At 39.7% G+C, this 10,289-nt stretch overlaps 2 pseudogenes across 1 annotated transcript in view; one reads left to right on the forward strand and one right to left on the reverse strand.

Annotated features, from left to right (window-relative positions):
* LOC108306627 overlaps positions 1-5,709 on the forward strand; it is a 6,606-nt pseudogene extending 897 nt beyond the window's left edge. Inside the window, exons 2-4 of the transcript XR_005200840.1 lie at positions 541-617; positions 897-993; positions 5,313-5,709. The product of XR_005200840.1 is annotated as a mediator of RNA polymerase II transcription subunit 31-like (transcript). The remainder of the gene's footprint in view (positions 1-540; positions 618-896; positions 994-5,312) is intronic.
* A 1,087-nt stretch (positions 5,710-6,796) lies between these two features.
* On the reverse strand, positions 6,797-9,246 carry LOC108306628 (annotated as a pseudogene).
* Between the last annotated feature and the right edge of the window lie 1,043 nt (positions 9,247-10,289).

The raw sequence follows: 10,289 nt of genomic DNA on the forward strand, positions 1-10,289 counted from the left end.
TCAACATGGTGAAACCCCGTCTCTACTAAAAATACAAAAAATTAGCTGGGCATGGTGGCACGTGCCTGTAATCCCAGCTACTCAGGAGGCTGAGGCAGGAGAATTGCCTGAACCCAGGAGACGGAGGTTGCGGTGAGCCGAGATTGCGCCATTGCACTCCAGCCTGGGTAACAAGAGCGAGACTCCGTCTCAAAAAAATAAAAAAATAAATAAAATAAAATAGGAGAAGTCACAATTATTACAGCCTACCTAAGTGATCACTTAAAATTCCTGCAAAGTGGCCCACGAGTGGTAAGAATTCTGCTCCGTTTGTGTGGCTGTTTTCTTTGATGATTTCTCTTTATAGAAATTTCTAACTTAATCCTTTTAATCAAGGCTCCGCTTTTCTTAGATTTCGAAGAAAGGTTTATCTCCACCCATTCCCAGTTTAGGAAGAACATCTCAATATTAGTCAGGTTTCTTTATTCTTTCCTTACCACAAATCAGTGTTATATACAGTGACCTTTATTTTTGGTGATTTTTGCTCTCTTGTCTCCTCGATGATTCTGGAAATCGACTTCGGTTTCAATTGGAGTTGGAATTTGTGCAATGTTTAGCCAACCCAAATTACCTTAATTGTAAGTTTTTAAGCACCTCGTTCAATTGCGTAGCTATTAATTTCTGACTGAAGAGTTGCAATTCAAAATAGTATCTACTTGTACACATTTTCACTGGAATGAAATTACACTTATGCTGGTTTATAGATGTAATTGTGCCCACTGGGACTTGTGTTTTGAATCCGACGTGTGTTGGTGGTGGGGATATTATGTAACTAGATCCTTTATATTAGGGGTAACAAATCATAGCTGAAGAACTGGTTTGAACTACAGATTTTCTTTTTTTTTAATGCTTTTCAATTCTTGCCCAGAGAGGTTACTTCAAAGACAAAGCTTTTGTTAATTATCTTAAATACTTGCTTTACTGGAAAGACCCAGAACATGCCAAGTATCTAAAGTAAGTTTAATTTTTATAATCCTAAGCATGTGTATACTTTGTTATATAATAGATTTCTTAGTTTCACATTGGCAAAAATATATTTCGAATCTCTCCACTTTTTTTAGTTGTTGCCACTTTAATACAAGACACCCTCATCTCTAACTTGTATCACTGCAGTAATCTATTCCCTGGTTATCTCTGTTTCCACTTTTACCTTCCTGCCCCCCTGCCCCTACCCCAAACCAAACAAAGCAAAACAACTTTCTACACAGAAGCCAACTTAATTACTTAAAAATATAAATCAGAACACTTTACTTTTTTGCCTAGAACCTTTCAATGGCTTTCCATTCCATGCGGAATAAAATCCAGTCTCTCTTTTTTGGGCTAAACCCCTCTATGATCTGGCTCTGCTTTGTCTGACCCTGTCTTTTACCAACCTCCCATCTCACCAGGTTTCTGATCCTGAAGAACTCACAATCCGTAAATGTAGTGACATAGCCATGGGCTGAAACTAAAGAACACAAAAAGAGGGTATCTGTAAGGAAGGTGTTTGGGGTTGTTTGGAGGAGCCTTACCTGAGTCTTAGAGCTGCTATCTTTTCTTTAAGGGCTTTTATGTGCCAAGAACAGTGCTAAATGCTTCACATCCATTTATTCATTTATGAGGATATATATGTTTACTATTCAGTTGTTCAGCAGACACTTTCCTGTAAAAGCTTACTAAGTTGCAGGAAGCATATTATAACCAGAAAGCAATTCCCTTTTAATGGTAAAAAAACAACTACACCTTGAACTCACACCCCTGCTTTGTCTTAAACAGGTAGTCAGAAAGCAGTAGTGAACCTTTTTTAAAAAAAAAAAAAAAAAAAAAAAAGTTTGAGAGGAAAATGTTTCAAACTTGTCTTTAAGTCACTTTTCTATATGCAGTAACAGTTGACTCATGAAGCATATACATCTTGTGTTGCCTGCAGGACCATTTGTATCTTTTCTGGCTTTTTATCTGTTTAATAATCCAAAGAAAAGACTTTTAAAAAAGTATATGTCAACAAGTGTTGTATGTGTGTAGATTTACACTCAGTGTTGGAAGCCTTATCCACCAGTAAGTTTAATTTTACCCACAATGTTGCTGAGAGATGGTCATCTACACTCTGGAAGTTTCCATTGATCCCCTGTTACTCTGTCAAGGGCAGCTGATTCGATTATTAGCCAGAAGTTATAAAGTTCTTCCTTATATTGTGATATAATATACCTCCTTGTAGCTTCAATCTCTTTGTCCCTGGATTAAGCTAGAACCATTCTATACCCTCTTGAGGACAACAGCCTTTTAGATATTTACATTCAAGAGAGATTACAAATTAGCCCATTTTGGGCATTTTATTTAGTCTGCCCAAGATTTTAGTTTTTTGTTTTTTGTGTTTTTTTTAATGCTTGCCAGCATTTAAAGATCGAAAAGTTTTATTTAATAAATGCAGATTGCCTGCTACTCTTTAAAATCTGGAAGATCTAGCAGCCATAGATCTTAATTCTTCAAGTCAACAACTGGCTGAAGCTGAGAGCAGCTGTCACTCCTAGCTGCTTTCCACCTGGTGGAAGAGACTTTCTACCACTTGGCCTGCTTCCTTGCTAACCAGTAGCTGCCACTATAACATCTCTCTTATATCTGTTTTTCTTAACTCCCTTCAGCCATTGTGCCATGGTGCCCAGGCTTCTCATGAGTTCAGGTTCCCTCCTTTGGATATTTGGCAGTTGTACCTTATGCAGTTCAGCCAAGAACTAAATACAGGCCTTCAGATGTGGTCAGAGTACAGTGGGCCAAAGGTCCTTTCTTTTCTGTATGTGGACATACACCTCTATTAATTAAACCCTTGTTTATATTACTTTTGGGGGGGGGGTGGGGAGAGGATCACATTGTTGACTTGCTGGGAGCATTAATGTCAACTTAAATCCTTCGGTTCTTATTTTCATCAATGCTGTTGAGTTCTCCCTATCTTGTTTATTTTCTAAAACACCAAATGCAGAACTTTGCTTTACTACTTCTGTTTCATCTTGTTGACTTGTAGCCTATCCAGAGTATGATTCTTTATTGTCATCTAATATATTCTGATATAATCGCTGCCTGTCTAAATTCTAGTTACCGACCAAATGCTACTTGAGACTTCTCTTGCTTGTCACATTATTTTACAGCTGAAGAAACTGAACTTTAGAGAGGTTAAGTACCTTGTTAAAGGCTACCTGGCTGGAACTTATATCCTGGTCATTTTAACTACTCATGCTGTCATGAAAGGGAATTAGCCAGGGCAGGTGTGAATAGAGCATTCTAGCATAAGCAGTCAGCAATCAGAGCAACTGTGTATTTTTAGTGGGTAGATAGCAAACCTTTACTCCCTTGGAAGTTACTCTCTTAGAAGCATGCTGCTGAGCCCTCTATTCAGTGTGGTGTTTGGATCAGCAGCATTGGTTCCATTTGGGAGCTTTTTAGAAATGCAGAGCTCAGGCCCCACTGCAGACCTAAGGAATCAGTCTGCATTTTAAGAAGTGATTCATACACACATTAAAGTTTTAGAAGTGTCGCTCTAGCATCGTATTTTCCAAACTTCAGTCATTTGCATATCACTTCTACAACTTTGGCTTTATCTGCATACTTCCTATATTTCAATGTACTTTGTCTCATTTAAATGCTTTTGTGTCTTTTCAACTTGAAATAATTTCACTTACAAAATACCTGAAAAAATAATAAAGAGAATTCCTATATTTTTCTCACTCAGATATTCCAAATGTTTAACAATACAATCAGCAAAAATCAGAACATTAATATTATTACCCAATCTACAGAGGTCAGATTTTGCCAGTTGTCCTGCTGGTATGCTGTATGCAGTACAGGATCCAGTCTAGGCCTGCATATTGCATTTATTGTCTTGTTTTCTTAGTCTCCTTTAATCTCAGTGGTCTTTTCTTTGCCATGACTATAACAGAAATGATTTTGTATCTGTCATATATCTATAGTCACATGAAGTCTGTTTGTCCCACTGCTGGTGATATTAATTTTGATAACTTGGTTGAGGGTGGTACCTTCTAGGTTTCTCAGTATCAAGTTACTATTTTTCCTTGTATATTTAATAAGTATCTTATGGGGAAATCCCTTGAGACTATGTAAATATCATATTACATATACTTTTGCCCATTAATTTTAGCATCTTTTGAAGATACTTGCTTTTGAAGAAACAATTTTCACTGTGGTGATTTTCTAATTCTATCATTCTCCATTTATTAGTTTGGAATTCGATTGTATGGAAGTACTTTTCCTCGTTTTCTATTTATTATTAAAGAAATTTACATCCATTTAGTATGGACTTTTGTATTCTTATTTTTATTCTGTGAATTTTAATTATGTATTTTCTTGCTCTGAGTATTCCAGATTTGGCCATTAGGAGTCCCTTCAAGTTGGCTCCTGAATACTTTTGATCCTCCCAAGAATTTTAGCACTTTTTCTTCTGGCACTACGTAATGTTCCAGGCTCATCTTGTCCTTTCCCTGTCTTATCCCTGAATCGGCTTTTTCTCCAAGGAAACCTGCTTCTTGGAAACCGGGCACTGTGTGTTTATTAGTACCACAGTGTCATTGCTTCTAGGCCCTCTTAGTACACAAAGCTCAAGAACTCTATATATGTATGTATGTGTGTATACATGCACACACGTATATATCTATGTCTCTATATATTAAAAGTCGTAAGTGCATATTGTTTTCAATACCAGCTCAGTAACACAGGGTTCATTCTAGCCTTTTTCCTTTCCTTGTCTATAACTCCTTTTCTGATAGCCAAAATTTGGCTCTCCGTATCCACAGTATATTTACTTGTCCAATCCTGGAGTATACCTAATTTCAGAATTGGTATATCCCTGTGGACAAGAGTACAATGTATATGCATAGTCCTCTTTCAAACTGAAAATTGTCTTTTTATCACTATTGATGGAAAAACCAGTAACTATCAATTAAACACATAATTACTAAAATATGTTCATGTTCTTCATCTTGGAAACCACTAGAAGGGAATAGCAAGGTTTGTCCCTAAATTTTCACTCTGCTTACCAGTTACTGTGTTCTGTAGACTTGAGCAAGTTAATTTAATCTTTCTGAACTTAAACCTCCTCACTTGAAAATTTTGCTGAACACTGACTTTTGATGACTATGCAGGGGAAAAACCCTATGCTGCTAAAGTATACTAAGTTAATGTTATAGAAATGGTAGGCTACAAGATCATTTTTAAGAGAATAACTGAATTAGACCTTGGCATTATTTACTTAAATTATGTTGTTCATTCACTTATAAACTTAAACCCAGGTACCCTCAGTGTTTACACATTAGAGTTGCTCCAATATGAACACTTCCAAAAGGAGCTGGTGAATGCCCAGTGTGCGAAATTTATTGATGAACAGCAGATTCTACACTGGCAGCACTATTCCGGAAGCGGATGCGCCTTCTGCAAGCCTTGGCAGAGCAGCAACAGCAAAATAACACATCGGGAAAATGAAAAACTGGATACAGACGAGGCTCTGAAGATACATATATATATATATATATTTCTTTTGTACAGTGAAGACCAAAAAAAAAAAAAATGAAAACTCTTCCTATCTAGCTTATTATGGTCGCCCTTAGAACCTTTAGTGTGCTTTTCAATCCAACTAACTTTTTATTGTCAATGGACTATCACTGTTAAACCTGAAGTGTTCTACTTTGATTTCCATGTGGATTTTAAGGTGTTTCTTTTTTAAGCATTTAGCATAATCAGCTGATTAAGAATGGAAAAGTTAAGTGCTTTAGGCCAAATTAAGAACACAATATTAAGTGCTTTAGACCAAATTAAGAAGGCAGGGGGGCATGGGGTAGGAGTGGGCCACCAAGTATACTGAATTCTAAGGCTAGCTTTTCCTGGCATATAGTAGGGCAAGGCTTCTCCTGGAACCTTACTGTGTCTCAGATCAACTACTCTACCAGTCTTACCTATGAAGTGAGAGTAGCGGAGTCAGTGACTTCTTTAAATCACCAGACAGGAGCTGCATAAAGGTTCTTAAATTTTGCAGGAAAGGAAATATCTCTATTACCTGCTTTGCAAGGTGGCTTTAAGAATCACTGTGACCTCACTTGACCTAGTTATGGCAGGACAACTAGTGGTTAATTACTAATTGGTCTCTTGACTTTAGAACAAAGATGAGGGGCCTCAAATACTGGTGCTCACTTGGAAAAGCTAACAGTGATTTGGGAGGTACCACAAACCAGGTGCTATGTTAAGTTCTTCCTTGAATTCTCAGAACCTTGTGTATAGATGACAAAACTGAGGTTTGGACAGGGTGAGTAACTTAATTTGCCTACGGTTACACAGCTAGTAAATGGTAGCATCAGTGTGACTGACTCCCAGGTTGGAGTTCTTCCCACCACTAGGTTATATAGTCTCTCTAGCCCCTCTTTGCCACCTGCCTCATCCCAAGTAAAGCACGTTGAGATAGCTGTAAAACGAACTGCCTCTAGTGCTCAGGAGTCTTGTTTTTTAATAAATGAAACAAAACTGCCTGAATTAAGCAGAAGCTGGATTACGGGTAGTGTGCTTTCCTTCAGTGGTGAGGTTAGGTTCTACATTCCAAAATCAAAGAAGGGGTTTCAGGAGTATCAGTTGCTTTGCAGATACATAGAATTTAAAAGATCCTGATCTTTAGAGATTTGGAAGGTGTCCTCTGTACCTTTAGGAGCTTTTATGCATTTCTGTCACTTTCAATAATACATTCCTTTGAGCCTTTACTGCTACTTCTGAAGATATATTACAAGCAAACTAAAGGTTCATGGGCATTTTAATAGCACTCTATTGTTTAGACACATGCCAGTTTTTTAACATCGTTTATTGCTAACATGAATTCAAAGCAAGTATACAGTTTTTTGATACTAAAATCAGGAAATCAAGACATGATTGCCATCATAAAATCTTAATCTTCAGAGAACAACATTTCCACAAGGTTGGCCTGAAGACACTCATTCTACCAGTTTTTGAGGCTGTAAGAGAAGAACAGTCTAATCTTAACTACTCCTATTAAACATTACTAGGAGTAGAATGAGTTCTGCCTTGAATGACACTAATCTTTGAAGACAAATTACTCAATTGAGAAACTATCAACCAGTTATAACAAGTTTTAGGAATCAAGATATTTGCTGTAAGATGAATCACTAACATACTTGGCTCAAGGGACTTAAACCCCGAATGCCAGGAAGCTCCACAGACTAAAACAGGAGACAGCAAGCCCAATACCCTCTTCTTCCCCTCAACTCTGTAATTTAGGATCCCAGGGGCATGACTGAAGTAGAGGAGGTGCCCTTTTTAACCAGACTTATGAATTACCTAGAAAACAACTCTTGATGCAGGTGTTTTAAGGAATTATGAGTCAGCCTACTTTCTGATTATAGAATTTGTTAACTGTGACTTACCATGCAAAAGACCTGATAGCTAGATATTTACATTATCAGTTTATTGGCATTGGCCATAGGAATGGACTCTCAGCAGCACTCTGAACTGCAGTGGAATTGAGATGCAGTGTCAAGATCTTATCAGAGTTGGATCCAGAGCAAGTTAAAAGAGTTTTGACAGTGAATTACAGGCCTAGCATATTTAAAGAAAGATACCTACTGTTTCATACTTAAGTAGTGTAGGCACTGCTGTTACTTTCAAGTTTTTTCTGAAGTCATTATTTGGATCTTTCCAACTATTCCAAAAGAAAAAGTCATCATGAAAAAAATTTACTTGGTTTATTACAGTTTGCTTAATATTTGACATATCCCTACATTTTTTATTAATCATTGTTCTTGCAAACACTTAACCTTGAGGACTATGGTTTAATCTATTAATTGCCCTGTGCAAAGTTTTAAAGCATGACTAAGATATAAAAGTAAAGCCAGCTAAGTTCTGGGTTTACACAGACCAAATTCGTTGAATTACCCTTACTTAATTCAGGTGGGCATTTTAAATTTGTATTTAATAGCTTCTAATTGTTTATCTTGTCAGACATAAACTTATAACAGAGAAACTGGGTGAGTCCCTGAGGCCCTTCCCGCCTAAGTTTACAATTTGCGCACGTCTGTGAAGTAGAGTATACACTGTCACTTACTAAGGCTTATCTGTTACGTGGCAGTAGATGAACACACATCCTTCACTAACGTGTTTCAGACCCTCTCCTACGACTGGTTCAGCTTAAAAAAAAAAAAAGTTGAGATAAACACATCAACTCGACAATCAAGCACTGATAAACAGTGTTCTTCTCCCCTTCCCCTGGTCGTGGTAAATACTCAGACTTTAACCTGCAGGTAACTAAAGAGGTCAACAGAAGTCAGGCGTTCACTTCTGGTCTTAGAGCCACATTAAGGGTAAGGACCAAATCCCAGTCCCAATTTGCCCCTGCACCACCACGCCCATAGCAATGGAAAGCACATGCATTTGCTGACCAACACATGCATCCTGTAAGACACTAATAGTACTGGGTAAGTGAGAAGTTTTAAGGAACTAGATTCCAAGATCATCCGTGTAAAATTGTAAAAAGAAGAGCGCTCTTGGCAGAGCAAGGTAGGATTTTATAGGAGGAGACGGGGACAGATCAGATTGCCCCACAGATGTTTGGAATCAAGACACTCTGCCTCCACTAAGCCCCTTTTCTGGCCGTAGCCTCGACCTTCCTGCCATTTCCGCCGGACAGGAGCCCCCGAATCCCGGCCTCACCCTGCACGCAGTTAGGGCACCAGCTTTTCCCTCTAGCGTCCTTAGAACCCGTAAAGTAGGTGAAAATGGCCTTGCCATTGTGCTGTTCTACGGCCGGTTGAACTCCTCGGAGCCAGACACGCTCACCATCTGGTAGTGGGCCATCGGCACGACGTGGGACTGCTGCAAGAGGAGTGCAAGTCTGGTTGCTGAGAGCGGGGCCCACGTGGGCGGGGCGAGGCTGCTTCCGGGTGGGCAAGACGGGCGGGGCCTACGGAAGCCAGAGCCGCTGTAGAGTACGGGAGCCTCTGGGGACCGCAATGCACCCGCATGGCTTTCTGCTCTGGTTTCTCAGCTCCTGGGCTACCTGCACGCCCAAGCCCAGGCCTCAACTTCAATCTAGTCGCAGCCCCGGCCCCATGGCCACTGGCTGCAAAACTTAACCGCCTTGCGACACCTGAGTCCTTAAGTAGTTCAGGAGCTTCAACAGCTCCCAAGCCGCCCTGCGCCTCTTGTTATGGTGACTGGGATGGTGGCCGGAAGCGCAGCCTAGTTTGGGCCGCCCCCCCCAACCTGCCCACCTCCCAGTAGCTGCAGCCTTGCCACAGGCCAGGTGGGCTCAGGTCGGGGCTGGGGGGGATTCTGGGAAGCTAGATATTAACAACAATGTTACAAAAGGAGTATACACCCTCTGTGATATTAAGAGTAATATCCTCTTTCCTTCTAGATGTTAGGAACAATATCATGTGGGGTTATGTACACCATATGCGATATTGGGATCAATATCATCTTTTCCCCTGGATATTAGGAAGGATATATCGTTCTGTGAGAACAGATTAGGAACTATATACACCTGCCCAATCAGGAGTAATGTCATTTTCTCCCACCCCTGAATATTAGAAACAGTATCACAGGGTGACGTGCACAGCCTCTGCAATATTGGGAGTAATATGATCCTCTCTACCTTAGAATATTAGAAACAATATCATGGGGGGGGGTGTACATGCCCTTCGATATTGACAGTAATATCATCATCTCCCCCTGGATATTAGAAACAATATCACGGGAGGGGGTGTACACCTTTTGTGATACTGGGAGTAATTCATCCTATCATGCCCTGGAGATTAAAAACAAACTACGGGGAGGTGTACACCCGCTGCGATATTAGGAGTATTATTCTCTCTCCCACTGGATATTAGGAACAATATCACGGGGCGGGGGGCGCTACACACCGTGCAATATTGGGAGTAATACCCCCCCAAATATTAGACACAATATCAGAGTGAGGGTGTGCATCCCTGGCGTTGTTAGGAGTGATATCATTTTCTCACCCCCACCTCTTGTTTATTAGAAACAGTACACAGTTGGGGTGTACACCGTCTGCAATATTGAGAGTAATATTTTCTCCCTTCCTGGATATTAGGAACAATATCACAGGGGAGGTTTACATCTGTGATATTTGTCAGCAATATTTCCCTCTCCCCATGGATATTAGAAAGAATATCATGGGGAAGGAGTATATTTCCTGTTATATTGGGAGTAATATCCTCTTTTGTCCGGGATATTAGAAATAACATCACAGAAGG

This window comes from Cebus imitator, unplaced genomic scaffold (genome assembly GCF_001604975.1).
Source record: "Cebus imitator isolate Cc_AM_T3 unplaced genomic scaffold, Cebus_imitator-1.0 Scaffold72, whole genome shotgun sequence".
In the NCBI taxonomy this organism is placed as follows: Eukaryota; Metazoa; Chordata; class Mammalia; order Primates; family Cebidae; genus Cebus; species Cebus imitator.